At 37.9% G+C, this 24,008-nt stretch overlaps 9 non-coding genes and 93 pseudogenes across 9 annotated transcripts; all 102 read right to left on the bottom strand.

The window, feature by feature from the left end:
- Positions 1-54: 54 nt before the first annotated feature.
- Positions 55-173, bottom strand: LOC148444324 (5S ribosomal RNA; annotated as a pseudogene).
- A 116-nt stretch (positions 174-289) lies between these two features.
- Positions 290-408, bottom strand: LOC148444325 (5S ribosomal RNA; annotated as a pseudogene).
- Positions 409-523: 115 nt separating this feature from the next.
- On the bottom strand, positions 524-642 carry LOC148444326 (5S ribosomal RNA; annotated as a pseudogene).
- Positions 643-758: 116 nt separating this feature from the next.
- Positions 759-877, bottom strand: LOC148444327 (5S ribosomal RNA; annotated as a pseudogene).
- A 116-nt stretch (positions 878-993) lies between these two features.
- Positions 994-1,112, bottom strand: LOC148444328 (5S ribosomal RNA; annotated as a pseudogene).
- Positions 1,113-1,227: 115 nt separating this feature from the next.
- On the bottom strand, positions 1,228-1,346 carry LOC148444329 (5S ribosomal RNA; annotated as a pseudogene).
- A 116-nt stretch (positions 1,347-1,462) lies between these two features.
- On the bottom strand, positions 1,463-1,581 carry LOC148444330 (5S ribosomal RNA; annotated as a pseudogene).
- Positions 1,582-1,697: 116 nt separating this feature from the next.
- On the bottom strand, positions 1,698-1,816 carry LOC148444331 (5S ribosomal RNA; annotated as a pseudogene).
- Positions 1,817-1,932: 116 nt separating this feature from the next.
- Positions 1,933-2,051, bottom strand: LOC148444332 (5S ribosomal RNA; annotated as a pseudogene).
- Positions 2,052-2,167: 116 nt separating this feature from the next.
- LOC148444333 (5S ribosomal RNA) lies at positions 2,168-2,286 on the bottom strand. The gene has a single exon (XR_015875583.1). It is a non-coding gene; the product is annotated as a 5S ribosomal RNA (ribosomal RNA).
- Positions 2,287-2,402: 116 nt separating this feature from the next.
- LOC148444334 (5S ribosomal RNA) lies at positions 2,403-2,521 on the bottom strand (annotated as a pseudogene).
- Positions 2,522-2,637: 116 nt separating this feature from the next.
- On the bottom strand, positions 2,638-2,756 carry LOC148444335 (5S ribosomal RNA; annotated as a pseudogene).
- Positions 2,757-2,871: 115 nt separating this feature from the next.
- On the bottom strand, positions 2,872-2,990 carry LOC148444336 (5S ribosomal RNA; annotated as a pseudogene).
- Positions 2,991-3,106: 116 nt separating this feature from the next.
- LOC148444337 (5S ribosomal RNA) lies at positions 3,107-3,225 on the bottom strand (annotated as a pseudogene).
- A 116-nt stretch (positions 3,226-3,341) lies between these two features.
- Positions 3,342-3,460, bottom strand: LOC148444338 (5S ribosomal RNA; annotated as a pseudogene).
- A 116-nt stretch (positions 3,461-3,576) lies between these two features.
- On the bottom strand, positions 3,577-3,695 carry LOC148444339 (5S ribosomal RNA; annotated as a pseudogene).
- Positions 3,696-3,810: 115 nt separating this feature from the next.
- LOC148444340 (5S ribosomal RNA) lies at positions 3,811-3,929 on the bottom strand (annotated as a pseudogene).
- Positions 3,930-4,045: 116 nt separating this feature from the next.
- On the bottom strand, positions 4,046-4,164 carry LOC148444341 (5S ribosomal RNA; annotated as a pseudogene).
- A 116-nt stretch (positions 4,165-4,280) lies between these two features.
- On the bottom strand, positions 4,281-4,399 carry LOC148444342 (5S ribosomal RNA; annotated as a pseudogene).
- A 116-nt stretch (positions 4,400-4,515) lies between these two features.
- LOC148444343 (5S ribosomal RNA) lies at positions 4,516-4,634 on the bottom strand (annotated as a pseudogene).
- Positions 4,635-4,750: 116 nt separating this feature from the next.
- LOC148444344 (5S ribosomal RNA) lies at positions 4,751-4,869 on the bottom strand. The gene has a single exon (XR_015875584.1). It is a non-coding gene; the product is annotated as a 5S ribosomal RNA (ribosomal RNA).
- Positions 4,870-4,985: 116 nt separating this feature from the next.
- On the bottom strand, positions 4,986-5,104 carry LOC148444345 (5S ribosomal RNA; annotated as a pseudogene).
- A 116-nt stretch (positions 5,105-5,220) lies between these two features.
- On the bottom strand, positions 5,221-5,339 carry LOC148444346 (5S ribosomal RNA; annotated as a pseudogene).
- Positions 5,340-5,454: 115 nt separating this feature from the next.
- LOC148444347 (5S ribosomal RNA) lies at positions 5,455-5,573 on the bottom strand (annotated as a pseudogene).
- Positions 5,574-5,689: 116 nt separating this feature from the next.
- LOC148444348 (5S ribosomal RNA) lies at positions 5,690-5,808 on the bottom strand (annotated as a pseudogene).
- Positions 5,809-5,924: 116 nt separating this feature from the next.
- LOC148444349 (5S ribosomal RNA) lies at positions 5,925-6,043 on the bottom strand (annotated as a pseudogene).
- A 116-nt stretch (positions 6,044-6,159) lies between these two features.
- On the bottom strand, positions 6,160-6,275 carry LOC148444350 (5S ribosomal RNA; annotated as a pseudogene).
- Positions 6,276-6,391: 116 nt separating this feature from the next.
- On the bottom strand, positions 6,392-6,510 carry LOC148444351 (5S ribosomal RNA; annotated as a pseudogene).
- A 116-nt stretch (positions 6,511-6,626) lies between these two features.
- LOC148444352 (5S ribosomal RNA) lies at positions 6,627-6,745 on the bottom strand. Its single transcript, XR_015875512.1, has one exon. It is a non-coding gene; the product is annotated as a 5S ribosomal RNA (ribosomal RNA).
- Positions 6,746-6,861: 116 nt separating this feature from the next.
- LOC148444353 (5S ribosomal RNA) lies at positions 6,862-6,981 on the bottom strand (annotated as a pseudogene).
- Positions 6,982-7,331: 350 nt separating this feature from the next.
- Positions 7,332-7,450, bottom strand: LOC148444354 (5S ribosomal RNA; annotated as a pseudogene).
- A 116-nt stretch (positions 7,451-7,566) lies between these two features.
- Positions 7,567-7,685, bottom strand: LOC148444355 (5S ribosomal RNA; annotated as a pseudogene).
- A 115-nt stretch (positions 7,686-7,800) lies between these two features.
- LOC148444356 (5S ribosomal RNA) lies at positions 7,801-7,919 on the bottom strand (annotated as a pseudogene).
- A 115-nt stretch (positions 7,920-8,034) lies between these two features.
- LOC148444357 (5S ribosomal RNA) lies at positions 8,035-8,153 on the bottom strand (annotated as a pseudogene).
- Positions 8,154-8,269: 116 nt separating this feature from the next.
- Positions 8,270-8,388, bottom strand: LOC148444358 (5S ribosomal RNA; annotated as a pseudogene).
- Positions 8,389-8,503: 115 nt separating this feature from the next.
- LOC148444359 (5S ribosomal RNA) lies at positions 8,504-8,622 on the bottom strand (annotated as a pseudogene).
- Positions 8,623-8,738: 116 nt separating this feature from the next.
- On the bottom strand, positions 8,739-8,857 carry LOC148444360 (5S ribosomal RNA; annotated as a pseudogene).
- Positions 8,858-8,973: 116 nt separating this feature from the next.
- Positions 8,974-9,092, bottom strand: LOC148444361 (5S ribosomal RNA; annotated as a pseudogene).
- Positions 9,093-9,208: 116 nt separating this feature from the next.
- Positions 9,209-9,327, bottom strand: LOC148444362 (5S ribosomal RNA; annotated as a pseudogene).
- A 115-nt stretch (positions 9,328-9,442) lies between these two features.
- On the bottom strand, positions 9,443-9,561 carry LOC148444363 (5S ribosomal RNA; annotated as a pseudogene).
- Positions 9,562-9,677: 116 nt separating this feature from the next.
- LOC148444364 (5S ribosomal RNA) lies at positions 9,678-9,796 on the bottom strand (annotated as a pseudogene).
- A 116-nt stretch (positions 9,797-9,912) lies between these two features.
- On the bottom strand, positions 9,913-10,031 carry LOC148444365 (5S ribosomal RNA; annotated as a pseudogene).
- A 116-nt stretch (positions 10,032-10,147) lies between these two features.
- LOC148444366 (5S ribosomal RNA) lies at positions 10,148-10,266 on the bottom strand. The gene has a single exon (XR_015875585.1). It is a non-coding gene; the product is annotated as a 5S ribosomal RNA (ribosomal RNA).
- A 116-nt stretch (positions 10,267-10,382) lies between these two features.
- On the bottom strand, positions 10,383-10,501 carry LOC148444367 (5S ribosomal RNA; annotated as a pseudogene).
- A 116-nt stretch (positions 10,502-10,617) lies between these two features.
- On the bottom strand, positions 10,618-10,736 carry LOC148444368 (5S ribosomal RNA; annotated as a pseudogene).
- Positions 10,737-10,851: 115 nt separating this feature from the next.
- On the bottom strand, positions 10,852-10,970 carry LOC148444369 (5S ribosomal RNA; annotated as a pseudogene).
- Positions 10,971-11,086: 116 nt separating this feature from the next.
- LOC148444370 (5S ribosomal RNA) lies at positions 11,087-11,205 on the bottom strand (annotated as a pseudogene).
- A 116-nt stretch (positions 11,206-11,321) lies between these two features.
- LOC148444371 (5S ribosomal RNA) lies at positions 11,322-11,440 on the bottom strand (annotated as a pseudogene).
- Positions 11,441-11,556: 116 nt separating this feature from the next.
- LOC148444372 (5S ribosomal RNA) lies at positions 11,557-11,672 on the bottom strand (annotated as a pseudogene).
- Positions 11,673-11,788: 116 nt separating this feature from the next.
- Positions 11,789-11,907, bottom strand: LOC148444373 (5S ribosomal RNA; annotated as a pseudogene).
- A 116-nt stretch (positions 11,908-12,023) lies between these two features.
- Positions 12,024-12,142, bottom strand: LOC148444374 (5S ribosomal RNA). Its single transcript, XR_015875513.1, has one exon. It is a non-coding gene; the product is annotated as a 5S ribosomal RNA (ribosomal RNA).
- A 116-nt stretch (positions 12,143-12,258) lies between these two features.
- On the bottom strand, positions 12,259-12,377 carry LOC148444375 (5S ribosomal RNA; annotated as a pseudogene).
- A 116-nt stretch (positions 12,378-12,493) lies between these two features.
- On the bottom strand, positions 12,494-12,612 carry LOC148444376 (5S ribosomal RNA; annotated as a pseudogene).
- A 116-nt stretch (positions 12,613-12,728) lies between these two features.
- On the bottom strand, positions 12,729-12,847 carry LOC148444377 (5S ribosomal RNA; annotated as a pseudogene).
- Positions 12,848-12,963: 116 nt separating this feature from the next.
- LOC148444378 (5S ribosomal RNA) lies at positions 12,964-13,082 on the bottom strand (annotated as a pseudogene).
- Positions 13,083-13,197: 115 nt separating this feature from the next.
- LOC148444379 (5S ribosomal RNA) lies at positions 13,198-13,316 on the bottom strand (annotated as a pseudogene).
- Positions 13,317-13,431: 115 nt separating this feature from the next.
- Positions 13,432-13,550, bottom strand: LOC148444380 (5S ribosomal RNA; annotated as a pseudogene).
- Positions 13,551-13,666: 116 nt separating this feature from the next.
- On the bottom strand, positions 13,667-13,785 carry LOC148444381 (5S ribosomal RNA; annotated as a pseudogene).
- Positions 13,786-13,901: 116 nt separating this feature from the next.
- On the bottom strand, positions 13,902-14,020 carry LOC148444382 (5S ribosomal RNA; annotated as a pseudogene).
- A 116-nt stretch (positions 14,021-14,136) lies between these two features.
- LOC148444383 (5S ribosomal RNA) lies at positions 14,137-14,255 on the bottom strand (annotated as a pseudogene).
- A 116-nt stretch (positions 14,256-14,371) lies between these two features.
- Positions 14,372-14,490, bottom strand: LOC148444384 (5S ribosomal RNA; annotated as a pseudogene).
- A 115-nt stretch (positions 14,491-14,605) lies between these two features.
- Positions 14,606-14,724, bottom strand: LOC148444385 (5S ribosomal RNA; annotated as a pseudogene).
- Positions 14,725-14,840: 116 nt separating this feature from the next.
- On the bottom strand, positions 14,841-14,959 carry LOC148444386 (5S ribosomal RNA; annotated as a pseudogene).
- A 116-nt stretch (positions 14,960-15,075) lies between these two features.
- LOC148444387 (5S ribosomal RNA) lies at positions 15,076-15,194 on the bottom strand (annotated as a pseudogene).
- Positions 15,195-15,309: 115 nt separating this feature from the next.
- On the bottom strand, positions 15,310-15,428 carry LOC148444388 (5S ribosomal RNA; annotated as a pseudogene).
- Positions 15,429-15,544: 116 nt separating this feature from the next.
- On the bottom strand, positions 15,545-15,663 carry LOC148444389 (5S ribosomal RNA; annotated as a pseudogene).
- Positions 15,664-15,779: 116 nt separating this feature from the next.
- Positions 15,780-15,898, bottom strand: LOC148444390 (5S ribosomal RNA; annotated as a pseudogene).
- Positions 15,899-16,014: 116 nt separating this feature from the next.
- LOC148444391 (5S ribosomal RNA) lies at positions 16,015-16,133 on the bottom strand (annotated as a pseudogene).
- A 116-nt stretch (positions 16,134-16,249) lies between these two features.
- LOC148444392 (5S ribosomal RNA) lies at positions 16,250-16,368 on the bottom strand. Its single transcript, XR_015875515.1, has one exon. It is a non-coding gene; the product is annotated as a 5S ribosomal RNA (ribosomal RNA).
- Positions 16,369-16,484: 116 nt separating this feature from the next.
- LOC148444393 (5S ribosomal RNA) lies at positions 16,485-16,603 on the bottom strand (annotated as a pseudogene).
- Positions 16,604-16,719: 116 nt separating this feature from the next.
- LOC148444394 (5S ribosomal RNA) lies at positions 16,720-16,838 on the bottom strand (annotated as a pseudogene).
- A 116-nt stretch (positions 16,839-16,954) lies between these two features.
- LOC148444395 (5S ribosomal RNA) lies at positions 16,955-17,073 on the bottom strand (annotated as a pseudogene).
- Positions 17,074-17,189: 116 nt separating this feature from the next.
- Positions 17,190-17,308, bottom strand: LOC148444396 (5S ribosomal RNA; annotated as a pseudogene).
- A 115-nt stretch (positions 17,309-17,423) lies between these two features.
- LOC148444397 (5S ribosomal RNA) lies at positions 17,424-17,542 on the bottom strand (annotated as a pseudogene).
- Positions 17,543-17,657: 115 nt separating this feature from the next.
- On the bottom strand, positions 17,658-17,776 carry LOC148444398 (5S ribosomal RNA; annotated as a pseudogene).
- A 116-nt stretch (positions 17,777-17,892) lies between these two features.
- Positions 17,893-18,011, bottom strand: LOC148444399 (5S ribosomal RNA; annotated as a pseudogene).
- A 116-nt stretch (positions 18,012-18,127) lies between these two features.
- Positions 18,128-18,246, bottom strand: LOC148444400 (5S ribosomal RNA; annotated as a pseudogene).
- A 116-nt stretch (positions 18,247-18,362) lies between these two features.
- Positions 18,363-18,481, bottom strand: LOC148444401 (5S ribosomal RNA; annotated as a pseudogene).
- A 116-nt stretch (positions 18,482-18,597) lies between these two features.
- On the bottom strand, positions 18,598-18,716 carry LOC148444402 (5S ribosomal RNA; annotated as a pseudogene).
- A 115-nt stretch (positions 18,717-18,831) lies between these two features.
- LOC148444403 (5S ribosomal RNA) lies at positions 18,832-18,950 on the bottom strand. Its single transcript, XR_015875586.1, has one exon. It is a non-coding gene; the product is annotated as a 5S ribosomal RNA (ribosomal RNA).
- A 116-nt stretch (positions 18,951-19,066) lies between these two features.
- LOC148444404 (5S ribosomal RNA) lies at positions 19,067-19,185 on the bottom strand (annotated as a pseudogene).
- A 116-nt stretch (positions 19,186-19,301) lies between these two features.
- LOC148444405 (5S ribosomal RNA) lies at positions 19,302-19,420 on the bottom strand (annotated as a pseudogene).
- A 115-nt stretch (positions 19,421-19,535) lies between these two features.
- On the bottom strand, positions 19,536-19,654 carry LOC148444406 (5S ribosomal RNA; annotated as a pseudogene).
- A 116-nt stretch (positions 19,655-19,770) lies between these two features.
- Positions 19,771-19,889, bottom strand: LOC148444407 (5S ribosomal RNA; annotated as a pseudogene).
- Positions 19,890-20,005: 116 nt separating this feature from the next.
- On the bottom strand, positions 20,006-20,124 carry LOC148444408 (5S ribosomal RNA; annotated as a pseudogene).
- A 116-nt stretch (positions 20,125-20,240) lies between these two features.
- LOC148444409 (5S ribosomal RNA) lies at positions 20,241-20,359 on the bottom strand (annotated as a pseudogene).
- Positions 20,360-20,475: 116 nt separating this feature from the next.
- LOC148444410 (5S ribosomal RNA) lies at positions 20,476-20,594 on the bottom strand (annotated as a pseudogene).
- A 116-nt stretch (positions 20,595-20,710) lies between these two features.
- Positions 20,711-20,829, bottom strand: LOC148444411 (5S ribosomal RNA). The gene has a single exon (XR_015875516.1). It is a non-coding gene; the product is annotated as a 5S ribosomal RNA (ribosomal RNA).
- A 116-nt stretch (positions 20,830-20,945) lies between these two features.
- LOC148444412 (5S ribosomal RNA) lies at positions 20,946-21,064 on the bottom strand (annotated as a pseudogene).
- Positions 21,065-21,180: 116 nt separating this feature from the next.
- Positions 21,181-21,299, bottom strand: LOC148444413 (5S ribosomal RNA; annotated as a pseudogene).
- A 116-nt stretch (positions 21,300-21,415) lies between these two features.
- On the bottom strand, positions 21,416-21,534 carry LOC148444414 (5S ribosomal RNA; annotated as a pseudogene).
- A 116-nt stretch (positions 21,535-21,650) lies between these two features.
- Positions 21,651-21,769, bottom strand: LOC148444415 (5S ribosomal RNA; annotated as a pseudogene).
- Positions 21,770-21,885: 116 nt separating this feature from the next.
- LOC148444416 (5S ribosomal RNA) lies at positions 21,886-22,004 on the bottom strand (annotated as a pseudogene).
- A 116-nt stretch (positions 22,005-22,120) lies between these two features.
- Positions 22,121-22,239, bottom strand: LOC148444417 (5S ribosomal RNA; annotated as a pseudogene).
- A 115-nt stretch (positions 22,240-22,354) lies between these two features.
- On the bottom strand, positions 22,355-22,473 carry LOC148444418 (5S ribosomal RNA; annotated as a pseudogene).
- Positions 22,474-22,588: 115 nt separating this feature from the next.
- Positions 22,589-22,707, bottom strand: LOC148444419 (5S ribosomal RNA; annotated as a pseudogene).
- Positions 22,708-22,823: 116 nt separating this feature from the next.
- Positions 22,824-22,942, bottom strand: LOC148444420 (5S ribosomal RNA; annotated as a pseudogene).
- A 116-nt stretch (positions 22,943-23,058) lies between these two features.
- On the bottom strand, positions 23,059-23,177 carry LOC148444421 (5S ribosomal RNA; annotated as a pseudogene).
- Positions 23,178-23,293: 116 nt separating this feature from the next.
- LOC148444422 (5S ribosomal RNA) lies at positions 23,294-23,412 on the bottom strand (annotated as a pseudogene).
- A 116-nt stretch (positions 23,413-23,528) lies between these two features.
- Positions 23,529-23,647, bottom strand: LOC148444423 (5S ribosomal RNA; annotated as a pseudogene).
- Positions 23,648-23,762: 115 nt separating this feature from the next.
- LOC148444424 (5S ribosomal RNA) lies at positions 23,763-23,881 on the bottom strand. The gene has a single exon (XR_015875587.1). It is a non-coding gene; the product is annotated as a 5S ribosomal RNA (ribosomal RNA).
- A 116-nt stretch (positions 23,882-23,997) lies between these two features.
- The window catches only part of LOC148444425 (5S ribosomal RNA), a 119-nt pseudogene continuing 108 nt past the window's right edge, over positions 23,998-24,008 (bottom strand).

A 24,008-nucleotide genomic window follows, 5' to 3' on the forward strand; every position in this document is an offset into this window, starting at 1 on the left:
TTGAAAAATGAAATGTAAAATGTAATATAAAAGAATGTTATGGCAGTATAAAAGTACCTACAGCACCTGGCATTCCCAGGTGGTCTCCCGTCCAAGTACTAACCAGGCCCAACACTGTATAGCTTTCAAAATCAGATGATATTGGGCATGTCCAGTGTGGTTTGGCTGTAGGTGCCCAAAACCATTAACTTTAGACCTCTATTACTTCTTAACTCAAGTAAATTCATTGATAAGTTGAAAAAATTAAATGTAAAATGTAATAGAATAGACTGTTATGGCAGTATAAAGTTACCTACAGCACCTGGGATTCCTAGGTGGTCTCCCATCCAAGTACTAACCAGGCCCAACACTGCATAGTTTCCAAGATCAGACGAGATTGGGCATGTCCAGTGTGGTTTGGCTGTAGGTGCTCAAAAACATTAACTTTAGACCTCTTTTACTTCTTAACTCAAGTAAATTCAATGATAAGTTGAAAAATGCAATGTAAAATGTAATAGAAAAGAAAGTTTTGGCAGTATAAAATTACCTACAGCTCCTGGTATTCCCAGGTCGTCTCCCATCCAAGTACTAACCAGGCCCAACACTGCATAGCTTCCAAGATCAAATGATATTGGGCATGTCCAGTGTGGTTTGGCTGTAGGTGCCCAAAACCATTAACTTTAGACCTCTATTACTTCTTAACTCAAGTAAATTCATTGATAAGTTGAAAAAATTAAATGTAAAATGTAATAGAAAAGAATGTTATGGCAGTATAAAATTACCTACAGCACCTGGTATTCCCAGGTGGTCTCCCATCTAAGTACTAACCAGGCCCAACACTGCATAGCTTCCAAGATCAAACGAGATTGGGCATGTCCAGTGTGGTTTGGCTGTAGATGCTCAAAAGTATTAACTTTTGACCTCTATTACTTCTTAACTCAAGTAAATTCATTGATAAGTTGAAAAAATCAAATGTAAAATGTAATAGAATAGACTGTTATGGCAGTATAAATTTAACTACAGCAACTGGGATTCCTAGGTGGTCTCCCAACCAAGTACTAACCAGGCCCAACACTGCATAGCTTCCAAGATCAGACGAGATTGGGCATGTCCAGTGTGGTTTGGCTGTAGGTGCTCAAAAACATTAACTTTAGACCTCTTTTACTTCTTAACTCAAGTAAATTCAATGATAAGTTGAAAAATGAAATGTAAAATGTAATAGAAAAGAAAGTTTTGGCAGTATAAAATTACCTACAGCTCCTGGTATTCCCAGGTGGTCTCCCATCCAAGTACTAACCAGGCCCAACACTGCATAGCTTCCAAGATCAGACGAGATTGGGCATGTCCAGTGTGGTTTGGCTGTAGGTTCCCAAAACCATTAACTTAAGACCTCTATTACTTCTTAACTCAAGTAAATTCATTGATAAGTTGAAAAAATTAAATGTAAAATGTAATAGAAAAGAATGTTATGGCAGTATAAAATTACCTACAGCACCTGGTATTCCCAGGTGGTCTCCCATCCAAGTACTAACCAGGCCCAACACTGCATAGCTTCTAAGATCAAATGAGATTGGGCATGTCCAGTGTGGTTTGGCTGTAGGTGCTCAAAAGCATTAACTTTAGACCTCTATTACTTCTTAACTCAAGTAAATTCATTGATAAGTTGAAAAAATTAAATGTAAAATGTAATAGAAAAGACTGTTATGGCAGTATAAAATTACCTACAGCACCTGGTATTCCCAGGTGGTTTCCCATCCAAGTACTAACCAGGCCCAACACTGCATAGCTTCCAAGATCAGACGAGATTGGGCATGTCCAGTGTGGTTTGACTGTAGGTGCTCAAAAACATTAACTTTAGACCTCTTTTACTTCTTAACTCAAGAAAATTCATTGATAAGTTGAAAAAATGTAATGTAAAATGTAATAGAAAAGAATGTAATGGCTATATAAAATTACCTACAGCACCTGGTATTCCCAGGTGGTCTCCCCTCCAAGTACTAACCAGGCCCAACACTGCATAGCTTCCAAGATCAGACGAGATTGGGCATGTCCAGTGTGGTTTGGCTGTAGGTGCTCAAAAGCATTAACTTTAGACCTCTATTACTTCTTAACTCAAGTAAATTCATTGATAAGTTGAAAAAATTAAATGTAAAATGTAGTAGAAAAGACTGTTATGGCAGTATAAAATTACCTACAGCACCTGGTATTCCCAGGTGGTCTCCCATTCAAGTACTAACCAGGCCCAACACTGCATAGCTTCCAAGATCAGACGAGATTGGGCATGTCCAGTGTGGTTTGGCTGTAGGTGCCCAAAACCATTAACTTAAGACCTCTATTACTTCTTAACTCAAGTAAATTCATTGATAAGTTGAAAAAATTAAATGTAAAATGTAATAGAAAAGAATGTTATGGCAGTATAAAATTACCTACAGCACCTGGTATTCCCAGGTGGTCTCCCATCCAAGTACTAACCAGGCCCAACACTGCATAGCTTCCAAGTTCAGACGAGATTGGGCATGTCCTGTGTGGTTTGGCTGTAGGTGCTCAAAAACATTAACTTTAGACCTCTATTACTTCTTAACTCAAGTAAATTCATTGATAAGTTGAAAAAATTAAATGTAAAATGTAATAGAAAAGAATGTTATGGCAGTATAAAATTACCTACAGCACCTGGTTTTCCCAGGTGGTCTCCCATCCAAGTACTAACCAGGCCCAACACTGCATAGCTTCCAAGTTCAGTCGAGATTGGGCATGTCCAGTGTGGTTTGGCTGTAGGTGCTCAAAAACATTAACTTTAGACCTCTTTTACTTCTTAACTCAAGTAAATTCAATGATTAGTTGAAAAATGAAATGTAAAATGTAATAGAAAAGAATGTTATGGCAGTATAAAAGTACCTACAGCACCTGGCATTCCCAGGTGGTCTCCCGTCCAAGTACTAACCAGGTCCAACACTGCATAGCTTCCAAGATCAAACGAGATTGGGCATGTCCAGTGTGGTTTGGCTGTAGGTGCTCAAAAGCATTAACTTTAGACCTCTAATACTTCTTAACTCAAGTAAATTCATTAATAAGTTGAAAAAATTAATTGTAAAATGTAATAGAAAAGACTGTTATGGCAGTATAAAATTACCTACAGCACCTGGGATTCCTAGGTGGTCTCCCATCCAAGTACTAACCAGGCCCAACACTGCATAGCTTCCAAGATCAGACGATATTGGGCATGTCCAGTGTGCTTTGGCTGTAGGTGCCCCAAACCAATAATTTTAGACCTCTATTACTTCTTAACTCAAGTAAATTCATTGATAAGTTGAAAAAATTAAATGTAAAATGTAATAGAAAAGAATGTTTTGGCAGTATAAATTTAACTACAGCAAATGGGATTCCTAGGTGGTCTCCCAACCAAGTACTAACCAGGCCCAACACTGCATAGCTTCCAAGATCAGACGAGATTGGGCATGTCCAGTGTGGTTTGGCTGTAGGTGCTCAAAAGTATTAACTTTTGACCTCTATTACTTCTTAACTCAAGTAAATTCATTGATAAGTTGAAAAAATCAAATGTAAAATGTAATAGAATAGACTGTTATGGCAGTATAAATTTAACTACAGCAACTGGGATTCCTAGGTGGTCTCCCAACCAAGTACTAACCAGGCCCAACACTGCATAGCTTCCAAGATCAGACGAGATTGGGCATGTCCAGTGTGGTTTGGCTGTAGGTGCTCAAAAACATTAACTTTAGACCTCTTTTACTTCTTAACTCAAGTAAATTCAATGATAAGTTGAAAAATGAAATGTAAAATGTAATAGAAAAGAAAGTTTTGGCAGTATAAAATTACCTACAGCTCCTGGTATTCCCAGGTGGTCTCCCATCCAAGTACTAACCAGGCCCAACACTGCATAGCTTCCAAGATCAGACGAGATTGGGCATGTCCAGTGTGGTTTGGCTGTAGGTTCCCAAAACCATTAACTTAAGACCTCTATTACTTCTTAACTCAAGTAAATTCATTGATAAGTTGAAAAAATTAAATGTAAAATGTAATAGAAAAGAATGTTATGGCAGTATAAAATTACCTACAGCACCTGGTATTCCCAGGTGGTCTCCCATCCAAGTACTAACCAGGCCCAACACTGCATAGCTTCTAAGATCAAATGAGATTGGGCATGTCCAGTGTGGTTTGGCTGTAGGTGCTCAAAAGCATTAACTTTAGACCTCTATTACTTCTTAACTCAAGTAAATTCATTGATAATTTGAAAAAATTACATGTAAAATGTAATAGAAAAGACTGTTATGGCAGTATAAAATTACCTACAGCACCTGGTATTCCCAGGTGGTTTCCCATCCAAGTACTAACCAGGCCCAACACTGCATAGCTTCCAAGATCAGACGAGATTGGGCATGTCCAGTGTGGTTTGACTGTAGGTGCTCAAAAACATTAACTTTAGACCTCTTTTACTTCTTAACTCAAGAAAATTCATTGATAAGTTGAAAAAATGTAATGTAAAATGTAATAGAAAAGAATGTAATGGCTATATAAAATTACCTACAGCACCTGGTATTCCCAGGTGGTCTCCCCTCCAAGTACTAACCAGGCCCAACACTGCATAGCTTCCAAGATCAGACGAGATTGGGCATGTCCAGTGTGGTTTGGCTGTAGGTGCTCAAAAGCATTAACTTTAGACCTCTATTACTTCTTAACTCAAGTAAATTCATTGATAAGTTGAAAAAATTAAATGTAAAATGTAGTAGAAAAGACTGTTATGGCAGTATAAAATTACCTACAGCACCTGGTATTCCCAGGTGGTCTCCCATTCAAGTACTAACCAGGCCCAACACTGCATAGCTTCCAAGATCAGACGAGATTGGGCATGTCCAGTGTGGTTTGGCTGTAGGTGCCCAATACCATTAACTTAAGACCTCTATTACTTCTTAACTCAAGTAAATTCATTGATAAGTTGAAAAAATTAAATGTAAAATGTAATAGAAAAGAATGTTATGGCAGTATAAAATTACCTACAGCACCTGGTATTCCCAGGTGGTCTCCCATCCAAGTACTAACCAGGCCCAACACTGCATAGCTTCCAAGTTCAGACGAGATTGGGCATGTCCTGTGTGGTTTGGCTGTAGGTGCTCAAAAACATTAACTTTAGACCTCTATTACTTCTTAACTCAAGTAAATTCATTGATAAGTTGAAAAAATTAAATGTAAAATGTAATAGAAAAGAATGTTATGGCAGTATAAAATTACCTACAGCACCTGGTTTTCCCAGGTGGTCTCCCATCCAAGTACTAACCAGGCCCAACACTGCATAGCTTCCAAGTTCAGTCGAGATTGGGCATGTCCAGTGTGGTTTGGCTGTAGGTGCTCAAAAACATTAACTTTAGACCTCTTTTACTTCTTAACTCAAGTAAATTCAAAGATTAGTTGAAAAATGTAATGTAAAATGTAATAGAAAAGAATGTTATGGCAGTATAAAAGTACCTACAGCACCTGGCATTCCCAGGTGGTCTCCCGTCCAAGTACTAACCAGGTCCAACACTGCATAGCTTCCAAGATCAAACGAGATTGGGCATGTCCAGTGTGGTTTGGCTGTAGGTGCTCAAAAGCATTAACTTTAGACCTCTAATACTTCTTAACTCAAGTAAATTCATTAATAAGTTGAAAAAATTAATTGTAAAATGTAATAGAAAAGACTGTTATGGCAGTATAAAATTACCTACAGCACCTGGGATTCCTAGGTGGTCTCCCATCCAAGTACTAACCAGGCCCAACACTGCATAGCTTCCAAGATCAGACGATATTGGGCATGTCCAGTGTGCTTTGGCTGTAGGTGTCCCAAACAAATAATTTTAGACCTCTATTACTTCTTAACTCAAGTAAATTCATTGATAAGTTGAAAAAATTAAATGTAAAATGTAATAGAAAAGAATGTTTTGGCAGTATAAAATTGCCTACAGCTCCTGGTATTCCCAGGTGGTCTCCCATCCAAGTACTAACCAGGCCCAACACTGCATAGCTTCCAAGATCAGACGAGATTGGGCATGTCCAGTGTGGTTTGGCTGTAGTTGCCCAAAACCATTAACTTTAGACCTCTATTACTTCTTAACTCAAGTAAATTCATTGATAAGTTGAAAAAATTAAATGTAAAATGTAATAGAAAAGAATGTTATGGCAGTATAAAATTACCTACAGCACCTGGTATTCCCAGGTCTCCCATCCAAGTACTAATCAGGCCCAACACTGCATAGCTTCCAAGATCAATCAAGATTGGGCATGTCCAGTGTGGTTTGGCAGTAGATGCTCAAAAACATTAACTTTAGACCTCTTTTACTTCTTAACTCAAGTAAATTCATTGATAAGTTGAAAAAATTAAATGTAAAATGTAATAGAAAAGAATGTTTTGGCTGTATAAAATTTCCTACAGCAACTGGTATTCTCAGGTGGTCTCCCATCCAAGTACAAACCAGGCCCAACACAGCAAAGCTTACAAGATCAGACGAGATTGGGCATGTCCAGTGTGGTTTGGCTGTAGGTGCTCAAAAGCATTAAATTTAGACCTCTATTACTTCTTAACTCAAGTAAATTCATTGATAAGTTGAAAAAATTAAATGTAAAATGTAATAGAAAAGAAAGTTATGGCAGTATAAAATTACCTACAGCACCTGGTATTCCCAGGTGGTCTCCCATCCAAGTACTAACCAGGCCCAACACTGCATAGCTTCCAAGATCAGACGAGATTGGGCATGTCCAGTGTGGTTTGACTGTAGGTGCTCAAAAACATTAACTTTAGACCTCTTTTACTTCTTAACTCAAGTAAATTAGTTGATAAGTTGAAAAAATGTAATGTAAAATGTAATAGAAAATAATGTTATGGCTATATAAAATTACCTACAGCACCTGGTATTCCCAGGTGGTCTCCCGTCCAAGTACTAACCAGGCCCAACACTGCATAGCTTCCAAGATCAGACGAGATTGGGCAATGTCCAGTGTGGTTTTGCTGTAGGTGCTCAAAAGCATTAACTTTAGACCTCTATTACTTCTTAACTCAAGTAAATTCATTGATAAGTTGAAAAAATAAATGTAAAATGTAGTAGAATAGACTGTTATGGCAGTATAAAATCTACCTACAGCACCTGGGATTCTAGGTGGTCTCCCATTCAAGTACTAACCAGGCTCCAAACACTCTAGCTTCCAAGATCAGATGATATTGGGCATGTCCAGTGTGGTTTGGCTGTACGTGCTCAAAAACATTAATTTTAGACCTCTATTACTTCTTAACTCAAGTAAATTCATTGATAAGTTGAAAAAATTAAATGTAAAATGTAATAGAAAAGAATGTAATGGCTATATAAAATTACCTACAGCACCTGGTATTCCCAGGTGGTCTCCCCTCCAAGTACTAACCAGGCCCAACACTGCATAGCTTCCAAGATCAGACGAGATTGGGCATGTCCAGTGTGGTTTGGCTGTAGGTGCTCAAAAGCATTAACTTTAGACCTCTATTACTTCTTAACTCAAGTAAATTCATTGATAAGTTGAAAAAATTAAATGTAAAATGTAGAAGAAAAGACTGTTATGGCAGTGTAAAATTACCTACAGCACCTGGGATTCCTAGGTGGTCTCCAATCCAAGTACTAACCTGGCCCACCACTGCATAGCTTCCAAGATCAGACGAGATTGGGCATGTCCAGTGTGGTTTGGCTGTAGGTGCTCAAAAACATTAACTTTAGACCTCTTTTACTTCTTAACTCAAGTAAATTCAATGATAAGTTGAAAAATGAAATGTAAAATGTAATGGAAAAGAATGTTATGGCAGTATAAAATTACCTACAGCACCTGGTATTCCCAGGTGGTCTCCCATTCAAGTACTAACCAGGCCCAACACTGCATAGCTTCCAATATCAGACGATATTGGGCATGTCCAATGTGGTTTGGCTGTAGGTGCTCAAAAACATTAATTTTAGACCTCTATTACTTCTTAACTCAAGTAAATTCATTGATAAGTTGAAAAATGAAATGTAAAATGTAATAGAAAAGAAAGTTTTGGCAGTATAAAATTACCTACAGTTCCTGGTATTCCCAGGTGGTCTCCCATCCAAGTACTAACCAGGCCCAACACTGCATAGCTTCCAAGATCAGACGAGATTGGGCATGTCCAGTGTGGTTTGGCTGTAGGTACCCAAACCCATTAACTTAAGACCTCTATTACTTCTTAACTCAAGTAAATTCATTGATAAGTTGAAAAAATTAATTGTAAAATGTAATAGAAAAGACTGTTATGGCAGTATAAAATTACCTACAGCACCTGGGATTCCTAGGTGGTCTCCCATCCAAGTACTAACCAGGCCCAACACTGCATAGCTTCCAAGTTCAGTCGAGATTGGGCATGTCCAGTGTGGTTTGGCTGTAGGTGCTCAAAAACATTAACTTTAGACCTCTTTTACTTCTTAACTCAAGTAAATTCAATGATTAGTTGAAAAATGAAATGTAAAATGTAATAGAAAAGAATGTTATGGCAGTATAAAAGTACCTACAGCACCTGGCATTCCCAGGTGGTCTCCCGTCCAAGTACTAACCAGGTCCAACACTGCATAGCTTCCAAGATCAAACGAGATTGGGCATGTCCAGTGTGGTTTGGCTGTAGGTGCTCAAAAGCATTAACTTTAGACCTCTAATACTTCTTAACTCAAGTAAATTCATTAATAAGTTGAAAAAATTAATTGTAAAATGTAATAGAAAAGACTGTTATGGCAGTATAAAATTACCTACAGCACCTGGGATTCCTAGGTGGTCTCCCATCCAAGTACTAACCAGGCCCAACACTGCATAGCTTCCAAGATCAGACGATATTGGGCATGTCCAGTGTGCTTTGGCTGTAGGTGCCCCAAACCAATAATTTTAGACCTCTATTACTTCTTAACTCAAGTAAATTCATTGATAAGTTGAAAAAATTAAATGTAAAATGTAATAGAAAAGAATGTTTTGGCAGTATAAATTTAACTACAGCAAATGGGATTCCTAGGTGGTCTCCCAACCAAGTACTAACCAGGCCCAACACTGCATAGCTTCCAAGATCAGACGAGATTGGGCATGTCCAGTGTGGTTTGGCTGTAGGTGCTCAAAAGTATTAACTTTTGACCTCTATTACTTCTTAACTCAAGTAAATTCATTGATAAGTTGAAAAAATCAAATGTAAAATGTAATAGAATAGACTGTTATGGCAGTATAAATTTAACTACAGCAACTGGGATTCCTAGGTGGTCTCCCAATCAAGTACTAACCAGGCCCAACACTGCATAGCTTCCAAGATCAGACGAGATTGGGCATGTCCAGTGTGGTTTGGCTGTAGGTGCTCAAAAACATTAACTTTAGACCTCTTTTACTTCTTAACTCAAGTAAATTCAATGATAAGTTGAAAAATGAAATGTAAAATGTAATAGAAAAGAAAGTTTTGGCAGTATAAAATTACCTACAGCTCCTGGTATTCCCAGGTGGTCTCCCATCCAAGTACTAACCAGGCCCAACACTGCATAGCTTCTAAGATCAAATGAGATTGGGCATGTCCAGTGTGGTTTGGCTGTAGGTGCTCAAAAGCATTAACTTTAGACCTCTATTACTTCTTAACTCAAGTAAATTCATTGATAATTTGAAAAAATTAAATGTAAAATGTAATAGAAAAGACTGTTATGGCAGTATAAAATTACCTACAGCACCTGGTATTCCCAGGTGGTTTCCCATCCAAGTACTAACCAGGCCCAACACTGCATAGCTTCCAAGATCAGACGAGATTGGGCATGTCCAGTGTGGTTTGACTGTAGGTGCTCAAAAACATTAACTTTAGACCTCTTTTACTTCTTAACTCAAGAAAATTCATTGATAAGTTGAAAAAATGTAATGTAAAATGTAATAGAAAAGAATGTAATGGCTATATAAAATTACCTACAGCACCTGGTATTCCCAGGTGGTCTCCCCTCCAAGTACTAACCAGGCCCAACACTGCATAGCTTCCAAGATCAGACGAGATTGGGCATGTCCAGTGTGGTTTGGCTGTAGGTGCTCAAAAGCATTAACTTTAGACCTCTATTACTTCTTAACTCAAGTAAATTCATTGATAAGTTGAAAAAATTAAATGTAAAATGTAGTAGAAAAGACTGTTATGGCAGTATAAAATTACCTACAGCACCTGGTATTCCCAGGTGGTCTCCCATTCAAGTACTAACCAGGCCCAACACTGCATAGCTTCCAAGATCAGACGAGATTGGGCATGTCCAGTGTGGTTTGGCTGTAGGTGCCCAATACCATTAACTTAAGACCTCTATTACTTCTTAACTCAAGTAAATTCATTGATAAGTTGAAAAAATTAAATGTAAAATGTAATAGAAAAGAATGTTATGGCAGTATAAAATTACCTACAGCACCTGGTATTCCCAGGTGGTCTCCCATCCAAGTACTAACCAGGCCCAACACTGCATAGCTTCCAAGTTCAGACGAGATTGGGCATGTCCTGTGTGGTTTGGCTGTAGGTGCTCAAAAACATTAACTTTAGACCTCTATTACTTCTTAACTCAAGTAAATTCATTGATAAGTTGAAAAAATTAAATGTAAAATGTAATAGAAAAGAATGTTATGGCAGTATAAAATTACCTACAGCACCTGGTTTTCCCAGGTGGTCTCCCATCCAAGTACTAACCAGGCCCAACACTGCATAGCTTCCAAGTTCAGTCGAGATTGGGCATGTCCAGTGTGGTTTGGCTGTAGGTGCTCAAAAACATTAACTTTAGACCTCTTTTACTTCTTAACTCAAGTAAATTCAAAGATTAGTTGAAAAATGAAATGTAAAATGTAATAGAAAAGAATGTTATGGCAGTATAAAAGTACCTACAGCACCTGGCATTCCCAGGTGGTCTCCCGTCCAAGTACTAACCAGGTCCAACACTGCATAGCTTCCAAGATCAAACGAGATTGGGCATGTCCAGTGTGGTTTGGCTGTAGGTGCTCAAAAGCATTAACTTTAGACCTCTAATACTTCTTAACTCAAGTAAATTCATTAATAAGTTGAAAAAATTAATTGTAAAATGTAATAGAAAAGACTGTTATGGCAGTATAAAATTACCTACAGCACCTGGGATTCCTAGGTGGTCTCCCATCCAAGTACTAACCAGGCCCAACACTGCATAGCTTCCAAGATCAGACGATATTGGGCATGTCCAGTGTGCTTTGGCTGTAGGTGTCCCAAACAAATAATTTTAGACCTCTATTACTTCTTAACTCAAGTAAATTCATTGATAAGTTGAAAAAATTAAATGTAAAATGTAATAGAAAAGAATGTTTTGGCAGTATAAAATTGCCTACAGCTCCTGGTATTCCCAGGTGGTCTCCCATCCAAGTACTAACCAGGCCCAACACTGCATAGCTTCCAAGATCAGACGAGATTGGGCATGTCCAGTGTGGTTTGGCTGTAGTTGCCCAAAACCATTAACTTTAGACCTCTATTACTTCTTAACTCAAGTAAATTCATTGATAAGTTGAAAAAATTAAATGTAAAATGTAATAGAAAAGAATGTTATGGCAGTATAAAATTACCTACAGCACCTGGTATTCCCAGGTCTCCCATCCAAGTACTAATCAGGCCCAACACTGCATAGCTTCCAAGATCAATCAAGATTGGGCATGTCCAGTGTGGTTTGGCAGTAGATGCTCAAAAACATTAACTTTAGACCTCTTTTACTTCTTAACTCAAGTAAATTCATTGATAAGTTGAAAAAATTAAATGTAAAATGTAATAGAAAAGAATGTTTTGGCTGTATAAAATTTCCTACAGCAACTGGTATTCTCAGGTGGTCTCCCATCCAAGTACAAACCAGGCCCAACACAGCAAAGCTTACAAGATCAGACGAGATTGGGCATGTCCAGTGTGGTTTGGCTGTAGGTGCTCAAAAGCATTAAATTTAGACCTCTATTACTTCTTAACTCAAGTAAATTCATTGATAAGTTGAAAAAATTAAATGTAAAATGTAATAGAAAAGAAAGTTATGGCAGTATAAAATTACCTACAGCACCTGGTATTCCCAGGTGGTCTCCCATCCAAGTACTAACCAGGCCCAACACTGCATAGCTTCCAAGATCAGACGAGATTGGGCATGTCCAGTGTGGTTTGACTGTAGGTGCTCAAAAACATTAACTTTAGACCTCTTTTACTTCTTAACTCAAGTAAATTAGTTGATAAGTTGAAAAAATGTAATGTAAAATGTAATAGAAAATAATGTTATGGCTATATAAAATTACCTACAGCACCTGGTATTCCCAGGTGGTCTCCCGTCCAAGTACTAACCAGGCCCAACACTTCATAGCTTCCAAGATCAGACGAGATTGGGCATGTCCAGTGTGGTTTTGCTGTAGGTGCTCAAAAGCATTAACTTTAGACCTCTATTACTTCTTAACTCAAGTAAATTCATTGATAAGTTGAAAAAATTAAATGTAAAATGTAGTAGAATAGACTGTTATGGCAGTATAAAATTACCTACAGCACCTGGGATTCCTAGGTGGTCTCCCATTCAAGTACTAACCAGGCCCAACACTGCATAGCTTCCAAGATCAGATGATATTGGGCATGTCCAGTGTGGTTTGGCTGTACGTGCTCAAAAACATTAATTTTAGACCTCTATTACTTCTTAACTCAAGTAAATTCATTGATAAGTTGAAAAAATTAAATGTAAAATGTAATAGAAAAGAATGTAATGGCTATATAAAATTACCTACAGCACCTGGTATTCCCAGGTGGTCTCCCCTCCAAGTACTAACCAGGCCCAACACTGCATAGCTTCCAAGATCAGACGAGATTGGGCATGTCCAGTGTGGTTTGGCTGTAGGTGCTCAAAAGCATTAACTTTAGACCTCTATTACTTCTTAACTCAAGTAAATTCATTGATAAGTTGAAAAAATTAAATGTAAAATGTAGAAGAAAAGACTGTTATGGCAGTGTAAAATTACCTACAGCACCTGGGATTCCTAGGTGGTCTCCAATCCAAGTACTAACCTGGCCCACCACTGCATAGCTTCCAAGATCAGACGAGATTGGGCATGTCCAGTGTGGTTTGGCTGTAGGTGCTCAAAAACATTAACTTTAGACCTCTTTTACTTCTTAACTCAAGTAAATTCAATGATAAGTTGAAAAATGAAATGTAAAATGTAATGGAAAAGAATGTTATGGCAGTATAAAATTACCTACAGCACCTGGTATTCCCAGGTGGTCTCCCATTCAAGTACTAACCAGGCCCAACACTGCATAGCTTCCAATATCAGACGATATTGGGCATGTCCAATGTGGTTTGGCTGTAGGTGCTCAAAAACATTAATTTTAGACCTCTATTACTTCTTAACTCAAGTAAATTCATTGATAAGTTGAAAAATGAAATGTAAAATGTAATAGAAAAGAAAGTTTTGGCAGTATAAAATTACCTACAGTTCCTGGTATTCCCAGGTGGTCTCCCATCCAAGTACTAACCAGGCCCAACACTGCATAGCTTCCAAGATCAGACGAGATTGGGCATGTCCAGTGTGGTTTGGCTGTAGGTGCCCAAACCCATTAACTTAAGACCTCTATTACTTCTTAACTCAAGTAAATTCATTGATAAGTTGAAAAAATTAAATGTAAAATGTAATAGAAAAGAATGTTATGGCAGTATAAAATTACCTACAGCACCTGGTATTCCCAGGTGGTCTCCCATCCAAGTACTAACCAGGCCCAACACTGCATAGCTTCTAAGATCAAACGAGATTGGGCATGTCCAGTGTGGTTTGGCTGTAGGTGCTCAAAAGCATTAACTTTAGACCTCTATTACTTCTTAACTCAAGTAAATTCATTGATAAGTTGAAAAAATTAAATGTAAAATGTAATAGAAAAGACTGTTATGGCAGTATAAAATTACCTACAGCACCTGGTATTCCCAGGTGGTTTCCCATCCAAGTACTAACCAGGCCCAACACTGCATAGCTTCCAAGATCAGACGAGATTGGGCATGTCCAGTGTGGTTTGACTGTAGGTGCTCAAAAACATTAACTTTAGACCTCTTTTACTTCTTAACTCAAGAAAATTCATTGATAAGTTGAAAAAATGTAATGTAAAATGTAATAGAAAAGAATGTAATGGCTATATAAAATTACCTACAGCACCTGGTATTCCCAGGTGGTCTCCCCTCCAAGTACTAACCAGGCCCAACACTGCATAGCTTCCAAGATCAGACGAGATTGGGCATGTCCAGTGTGGTTTGGCTGTAGGTGCTCAAAAGCATTAACTTTAGACCTCTATTACTTCTTAACTCAAGTAAATTCATTGATAAGTTGAAAAAATTAAATGTAAAATGTAGTAGAAAAGACTGTTATGGCAGTATAAAATTACCTACAGCACCTGGGATTCCTAGGTGGTCTCCAATCCAAGTACTAACCTGGCCCACCACTGCATAGCTTCCAAGATCAGACGAGATTGGGCATGTCCAGTGTGGTTTGGCTGTAGGTGCTCAAAAACATTAACTTTAGACCTCTTTTACTTCTTAACTCAAGTAAATTCAATGATAAGTTGAAAAATGAAATGTAAAATGTAATGGAAAAGAATGTTATGGCAGTATAAAATTACCTACAGCACCTGGTATTCCCAGGTGGTCTCCCATTCAAGTTCTAACCAGGCCCAACACTGCATAGCTTCCAAGATCAGACGAGATTGGGCATGTCCAGTGTGGTTTGGCTGTAGGTGCCCAAAACCATTAACTTAAGACCTCTATTACTTCTTAACTCAAGTAAATTCATTGATAAGTTGAAAAAATTAAATGTAAAATGTAATAGAAAAGAATGTTATGGCAGTATAAAATTACCTACAGCACCTGGTATTCCCAGGTGGTCTCCCATCCAAGTACTAACCAGGCCCAACACTGCATAGCTTCCAAGTTCAGACGAGATTGGGCATGTCCTGTGTGGTTTGGCTGTAGGTGCTCAAAAACATTAACTTTAGACCTCTATTACTTCTTAACTCAAGTAAATTCATTGATAAGTTGAAAAAATTAAATGTAAAATGTAATAGAAAAGAATGTTATGGCAGTATAAAATTACCTACAGCACCTGGTTTTCCCAGGTGGTCTCCCATCCAAGTACTAACCAGGCCCAACACTGCATAGCTTCCAAGTTCAGTCGAGATTGGGCATGTCCAGTGTGGTTTGGCTGTAGGTGCTCAAAAATATTAACTTTAGACCTCTTTTACTTCTTAACTCAAGTAAATTCAATGATTAGTTGAAAAATGAAATGTAAAATGTAATAGAAAAGAATGTTATGGCAGTATAAAAGTACCTACAGCACCTGGCATTCCCAGGTGGTCTCCCGTCCAAGTACTAACCAGGTCCAACACTGCATAGCTTCCAAGATCAGACGAGATTGGGCATGTCCAGTGTGGTTTGGCTGTAGGTGCTCAAAAGCATTAACTTTAGACCTCTAATACTTCTTAACTCAAGTAAATTCATTAATAAGTTGAAAAAATTAATTGTAAAATGTAATAGAAAAGACTGTTATGGCAGTATAAAATTACCTACAGCACCTGGGATTCCTAGGTGGTCTCCCATCCAAGTACTAACCAGGCCCAACACTGCATAGCTTCCAAGATGAGACGATATTGGGCATGTCCAGTGTGCTTTGGCTGTAGGTACCCCAAACCAATAATTTTAGACCTCTATTACTTCTTAACTCAAGTAAATTCATTGATAAGTTGAAAAAATTAAATGTAAAATGTAATAGAAAAGAATGTTTTGGCAGTATAAAATTGCCTACAGCTCCTGGTATTCCCAGGTGGTCTCCCATCCAAGTACTAACCAGGCCCAACACTGCATAGCTTCCAAGATCAATCAAGATTGGGCATGTCCAGTGTGGTTTGGCAGTAGATGCTCAAAAACATTAACTTTAGACCTCTTTTACTTCTTAACTCAAGTAAATTCATTGATAAGTTGAAAAAATTAAATGTAAAATGTAATAGAAAAGAATGTTTTGGCTGTATAAAATTTCCTACAGCAACTGGTATTCTCAGGTGGTCTCCCATCCAAGTACAAACCAGACCCAACACAGCAAAGCTTACAAGATCAGACGAGATTGGGCATGTCCAGTGTGGTTTGGCTGTAGGTGCTCAAAAGCATTAAATTTAGACCTCTATTACTTCTTAACTCAAGTAAATTCATTGATAAGTTGAAAAAATTAAATGTAAAATGTAATAGAAAAGAAAGTTATGGCAGTATAAAATTACCTACAGCACCTGGTATTCCCAGGTGGTCTCCCATCCAAGTACTAACCAGGCCCAACACTGCATAGCTTCCAAGATCAGACGAGATTGGGCATGTCCAGTGTGGTTTGACTGTAGGTGCTCAAAAACATTAACTTTAGACCTCTTTTACTTCTTAACTCAAGTAAATTCATTGATAAGTTGAAAAAATGTAATGTAAAATGTAATAGAAAATAATGTTATGGCTATATAAAATTACCTACAGCACCTGGTATTCCCAGGTGGTCTCCCGTCCAAGTACTAACCAGGCCCAACACTGCATAGCTTCCAAGATCAGACGAGATTGGGCATGTCCAGTGTGGTTTTGCTGTAGGTGCTCAAAAGCATTAACTTTAGACCTCTATTACTTCTTAACTCAAGTAAATTCATTGATAAGTTGAAAAAATTAAATGTAAAATGTAGTAGAATAGACTGTTATGGCAGTATAAAATTACCTACAGCACCTGGGATTCCTAGGTGGTCTCCCATTCAAGTACTAACCAGGCCCAACACTGCATAGCTTCCAAGATCAGATGATATTGGGCATGTCCAGTGTGGTTTGGCTGTACGTGCTCAAAAACATTAATTTTAGACCTCTATTACTTCTTAACTCAAGTAAATTCATTGATAAGTTGAAAAAATTAAATGTAAAATGTAATAGAAAAGAATGTAATGGCTATATAAAATTACCTACAGCACCTGGTATTCCCAGGTGGTCTCCCCTCCAAGTACTAACCAGGCCCAACACTGCATAGCTTCCAAGATCAGACGAGATTGGGCATGTCCAGTGTGGTTTGGCTGTAGGTGCTCAAAAGCATTAACTTTAGACCTCTATTACTTCTTAACTCAAGTAAATTCATTGATAAGTTGAAAAAATTAAATGTAAAATGTAGAAGAAAAGACTGTTATGGCAGTGTAAAATTACCTACAGCACCTGGGATTCCTAGGTGGTCTCCAATCCAAGTACTAACCTGGCCCACCACTGCATAGCTTCCAAGATCAGACGAGATTGGGCATGTCCAGTGTGGTTTGGCTGTAGGTGCTCAAAAACATTAACTTTAGACCTCTTTTACTTCTTAACTCAAGTAAATTCAATGATAAGTTGAAAAATGAAATGTAAAATGTAATGGAAAAGAATGTTATGGCAGTATAAAATTACCTACAGCACCTGGTATTCCCAGGTGATCTCCCATTCAAGTACTAACCAGGCCCAACACTGCATAGCTTCCAATATCAGACGATATTGGGCATGTCCAGTGTGGTTTGGCTGTAGGTGCTCAAAAACATTAATTTTAGACCTCTATTACTTCTTAACTCAAGTAAATTCATTGATAAGTTGAAAAATGAAATGTAAAATGTAATAGAAAAGAAAGTTTTGGCAGTATAAAATTACCTACAGTTCCTGGTATTCCCAGGTGGTCTCCCATCCAAGTACTAACCAGGCCCAACACTGCATAGCTTCCAAGATCAGACGAGATTGGGCATGTCCAGTGTGGTTTGGCTGTAGGTGCCCAAACCCATTAACTTAAGACCTCTATTACTTCTTAACTCAAGTAAATTCATTGATAAGTTGAAAAAATTAAATGTAAAATGTAATAGAAAAGAATGTTATGGCAGTATAAAATTACCTACAGCACCTGGTATTCCCAGGTGGTCTCCCATCCAAGTACTAACCAGGCCCAACACTGCATAGCTTCTAAGATCAAACGAGATTGGGCATGTCCAGTGTGGTTTGGCTGTAGGTGCTCAAAAGCATTAACTTTAGACCTCTATTACTTCTTAACTCAAGTAAATTCATTGATAAGTTGAAAAAATTAAATGTAAAATGTAATAGAAAAGACTGTTATGGCAGTATAAAATTACCTACAGCACCTGGTATTCCCAGGTGGTTTCCCATCCAAGTACTAACCAGGCCCAACACTGCATAGCTTCCAAGATCAGACGAGATTGGGCATGTCCAGTGTGGTTTGACTGTAGGTGCTCAAAAACATTAACTTTAGACCTCTTTTACTTCTTAACTCAAGAAAATTCATTGATAAGTTGAAAAAATGTAATGTAAAATGTAATAGAAAAGAATGTAATGGCTATATAAAATTACCTACAGCACCTGGTATTCCCAGGTGGTCTCCCCTCCAAGTACTAACCAGGCCCAACACTGCATAGCTTCCAAGATCAGACGAGATTGGGCATGTCCAGTGTGGTTTGGCTGTAGGTGCTCAAAAGCATTAACTTTAGACCTCTATTACTTCTTAACTCAAGTAAATTCATTGATAAGTTGAAAAAATTAAATGTAAAATGTAGTAGAAAAGACTGTTATGGCAGTATAAAATTACCTACAGCACCTGGGATTCCTAGGTGGTCTCCAATCCAAGTACTAACCTGGCCCACCACTGCATAGCTTCCAAGATCAGACGAGATTGGGCATGTCCAGTATGGTTTGGCTGTAGGTGCTCAAAAACATTAACTTTAGACCTCTTTTACTTCTTAACTCAAGTAAATTCAATGATAAGTTGAAAAATGAAATGTAAAATGTAATGGAAAAGAATGTTATGGCAGTATAAAATTACCTACAGCACCTGGTATTCCCAGGTGGTCTCCCATTCAAGTACTAACCAGGCCCAACACTGCATAGCTTCCAAGATCAGACGAGATTGGGCATGTCCAGTGTGGTTTGGCTGTAGGTGCCCAAAACCATTAACTTAAGACCTCTATTACTTCTTAACTCAAGTAAATTCATTGATAAGTTGAAAAAATTAAATGTAAAATGTAATAGAAAAGAATGTTATGGCAGTATAAAATTACCTACAGCACCTGGTATTCCCAGGTGGTCTCCCATCCAAGTACTAACCAGGCCCAACACTGCATAGCTTCCAAGTTCAGACGAGATTGGGCATGTCCTGTGTGGTTTGGCTGTAGGTGCTCAAAAGCATTAACTTTAGACCTCTATTACTTCTTAACTCAAGTAAATTCATTGATAAGTTGAAAAAATTAAATGTAAAATGTAATAGAAAAGAATGTTATGGCAGTATAAAATTACCTACAGCACCTGGTTTTCCCAGGTGGTCTCCCATCCAAGTACTAACCAGGCCCAACACTGCATAGCTTCCAAATTCAGTCGAGATTGGGCATGTCCAGTGTGGTTTGGCTGTAGGTGCTCAAAAACATTAACTTTAGACCTCTTTTACTTCTTAACTCAAGTAAATTCAATGATTAGTTGAAAAATGAAATGTAAAATGTAAAAGAAAAGAATGTTATGGCAGTATAAAAGTACATACAGCACCTGGCATTCCCAGGTGGTCTCCCGTCCAAGTACTAACCAGGTCCAACACTGCATAGCTTCCAAGATCAAACGAGATTGGGCATGTCCAGTGTGGTTTGGCTGTAGGTGCTCAAAAGCATTAACTTTAGACCTCTAATACTTCTTAACTCAAGTAAATTCATTAATAAGTTGAAAAAATTAATTGTAAAATGTAATAGAAAAGACTGTTATGGCAGTATAAAATTACCTACAGCACCTGGGATTCCTAGGTGGTCTCCCACCCAAGTACTAACCAGGCCCAACACTGCATAGCTTCCAAGATCAGACGATATTGGGCATGTCCAGTGTGCTTTGGCTGTAGGTGCCCCAAACCAATAAATTTAGACCTCTATTACTTCTTAACTCAAGTAAATTCATTGATAAGTTGAAAAAATTAAATGTAAAATGTAATAGAAAAGAATGTTTTGGCAGTATAAAATTGCCTACAGCTCCTGGTATTCCCAGGTGGTCTCCCATCCAAGTACTAACCAGGCCCAACACTGCATAGCTTCCAAGATCAGACGAGATTGGGCATGTCCAGTGTGGTTTGGCTGTAGTTGCCCAAAACCATTAACTTTAGACCTCTATTACTTCTTAACTCAAGTAAATTCATTGATAAGTTGAAAAAATTAAATGTAAAATGTAATAGAAAAGAATGTTATGGCAGTATAAAATTACCTACAGCACCTGGTATTCCCAGGAGGTCTCCCATCCAAGTACTAATCAGGCCCAACACTGCATAGCTTCCAAGATCAATCAAGATTGGGCATGTCCAGTGTGGTTTGGCAGTAGGTGCTCAAAAACATTAACTTTAGACCTCTTTTACTTCTTAACTCAAGTAAATTCATTGATAAGTTGAAAAAATTAAATGTAAAATGTAATAGAAAAGAATGTTTTGGCTGTATAAAATTTCCTACAGCAACTGGTATTCTCAGGTGGTCTCCCATCCAAGTACAAACCAGGCCCAACACAGCAAAGCTTACAAGATCAGACGAGATTGGGCATGTCCAGTGTGGTTTGGCTGTAGGTGCTCAAAAGCATTAAATTTAGACCTCTATTACTTCTTAACTCAAGTAAATTCATTGATAAGTTGAAAAAATTAAATGTAAAATGTAATAGAAAAGAAAGTTATGGCAGTATAAAATTACCTACAGCACCTGGTATTCCCAGGTGGTCTCCCATCCAAGTACTAACCAGGCCCAACACTGCATAGCTTCCAAGATCAGACGAGATTGGGCATGTCCAGTGTGGTTTGACTGTAGGTGCTCAAAAACATTAACTTTAGACCTCTTTTACTTCTTAACTCAAGTAAATTCATTGATAAGTTGAAAAAATGTAATGTAAAATGTAATAGAAAATAATGTTATGGCTATATAAAATTACCTACAGCACCTGGTATTCCCAGGTGGTCTCCCGTCCAAGTACTAACCAGGCCCAACACTGCATAGCTTCCAAGATCAGACGAGATTGGGCATGTCCAGTGTGGTTTGGCTGTAGGTGCTCAAAAGCATTAACTTTAGACCTCTATTACTTCTTAACTCAAGTAAATTCATTGATAAGTTGAAAAAATTAAATGTAAAATGTAGTAGAATAGACTGTTATGGCAGTATAAAATTACCTACAGCACCTGGGATTCCTAGGTGGTCTCCCATTCAAGTACTAACCAGGCCCAACACTGCATAGCTTCCAAGATCAGATGATATTGGGCATGTCCAGTGTGGTTTGGCTGTACGTGCTCAAAAACATTAATTTTAGACCTCTATTACTTCTTAACTCAAGTAAATTCATTGATAAGTTGAAAAAATGTAATGTAAAATGTAATAGAAAATAATGTTATGGCTATATAAAATTACCTACAGCACCTGGTATTCCCAGGTGGTCTCCCGTCCAAGTACTAACCAGGCCCAACACTGCATAGCTTCCAAGATCAGACGAGATTGGGCATGTCCAGTGTGGTTTGGCTGTAGGTGCTCAAAAGCATTAACTTTAGACCTCTATTACTTCTTAACTCAAGTAAATTCCTTGATAAGTTGAAAAAATTAAATGTAAAATGTAGTAGAATAGACTGTTATGGCAGTATAAAATTACCTACAGCACCTGGGATTCCTAGGTGGTCTCCCATTCAAGTACTAACCAGGCCCAACACTGCATAGCTTCCAAGATCAGATGATATTGGGCATGTCCAGTGTGGTTTGGCTGTACGTGCTCAAAAACATTAATTTTAGACCTCTATTACTTCTTAACTCAAGTAAATTCATTGATAAGTTGAAAAAATTAAATGTAAAATGTAATAGAAAAGAATGTAATGGCTATATAAAATTACCTACAGCACCTGGTATTCCCAGGTGGTCTCCCCTCCAAGTACTAACCAGGCCCAACACTGCATAGCTTCCAAGATCAGACGAGATTGGGCATGTCCAGTGTGGTTTGGCTGTAGGTGCTCAAAAGCATTAACTTTAGACCTCTATTACTTCTTAACTCAAGTAAATTCATTGATAAGTTGAAAAAATTAAATGTAAAATGTAGAAGAAAAGACTGTTATGGCAGTGTAAAATTACCTACAGCACCTGGGATTCCTAGGTGGTCTCCAATCCAAGTACTAACCTGGCCCACCACTGCATAGCTTCCAAGATCAGATGAGATTGGGCATGTCCAGTGTGGTTTGGCTGTAGGTGCTCAAAAACATTAACTTTAGACCTCTTTTACTTCTTAACTCAAGTAAATTCAATGATAAGTTGAAAAATGAAATGTAAAATGTAATGGAAAAGAATGTTATGGCAGTATAAAATTACCTACAGCACCTGGTATTCCCAGGTGGTCTCCCATTCAAGTACTAACCAGGCCCAACACTGCATAGCTTCCAATATCAGACGATATTGGGCATGTCCAGTGTGGTTTGGCTGTAGGTGCTCAAAAACATTAATTTTAGACCTCTATTACTTCTTAACTCAAGTAAATTCATTGATAAGTTGAAAAATGAAATGTAAAATGTAATAGAAAAGAAAGTTTTGGCAGTATAAAATTACCTACAGTTCCTGGTATTCCCAGGTGGTCTCCCATCCAAGTACTAACCAGGCCCAACACTGCATAGCTTCCAAGATCAGACGAGATTGGGCATGTCCAGTGTGGTTTGGCTGTAGGTGCCCAAACCCATTAACTTAAGACCTCTATTACTTCTTAACTCAAGTAAATTCATTGATAAGTTGAAAAAATTAAATGTAAAATGTAATAGAAAAGAATGTTATGGCAGTATAAAATTACCTACAGCACCTGGTATTCCCAGGTGGTCTCCCATCCAAGTACTAACCAGGCCCAACACTGCATAGCTTCTAAGATCAAACGAGATTGGGCATGTCCAGTGTGGTTTGGCTGTAGGTGCTCAAAAGCATTAACTTTAGACCTCTATTACTTCTTAACTCAAGTAAATTCATTGATAAGTTGAAAAAATTAAATGTAAAATGTAATAGAAAAGACTGTTATGGCAGTATAAAATTACCTACAGCACCTGGTATTCCCAGGTGGTTTCCCATCCAAGTACTAACCAGGCCCAACACTGCATAGCTTCCAAGATCAGACGAGATTGGGCATGTCCAGTGTGGTTTGACTGTAGGTGCTCAAAAACATTAACTTTAGACCTCTTTTACTTCTTAACTCAAGAAAATTCATTGATAAGTTGAAAAAATGTAATGTAAAATGTAATAGAAAAGAATGTAATGGCTATATAAAATTACCTACAGCACCTGGTATTCCCAGGTGGTCTCCCCTCCAAGTACTAACCAGGCCCAACACTGCATAGCTTCCAAGATCAGACGAGATTGGGCATGTCCAGTGTGGTTTGGCTGTAGGTGCTCAAAAGCATTAACTTTAGACCTCTATTACTTCTTAACTCAAGTAAATTCATTGATAAGTTGAAAAAATTAAATGTAAAATGTAGTAGAAAAGACTGTTATGGCAGTATAAAATTACCTACAGCACCTGGGATTCCTAGGTGGTCTCCAATCCAAGTACTAACCTGGCCCACCACTGCATAGCTTCCAAGATCAGACGAGATTGGGCATGTCCAGTATGGTTTGGCTGTAGGTGCTCAAAAACATTAACTTTAGACCTCTTTTACTTCTTAACTCAAGTAAATTCAATGATAAGTTGAAAAATGAAATGTAAAATGTAATGGAAAAGAATGTTATGGCAGTATAAAATTACCTACAGCACCTGGTATTCCCAGGTGGTCTCCCATTCAAGTACTAACCAGGCCCAACACTGCATAGCTTCCAAGATCAGACGAGATTGGGCATGTCCAGTGTGGTTTGGCTGTAGGTGCCCAAAACCATTAACTTAAGACCTCTATTACTTCTTAACTCAAGTAAATTCATTGATAAGTTGAAAAAATTAAATGTAAAATGTAATAGAAAAGAATGTTATGGCAGTATAAAATTACCTACAGCA

Source organism: Taudactylus pleione, unplaced genomic scaffold (genome assembly GCF_031769625.1).
Source record: "Taudactylus pleione unplaced genomic scaffold, aTauple2 ptg001270l, whole genome shotgun sequence".
NCBI classification, from domain to species: Eukaryota; Metazoa; Chordata; class Amphibia; order Anura; family Myobatrachidae; genus Taudactylus; species Taudactylus pleione.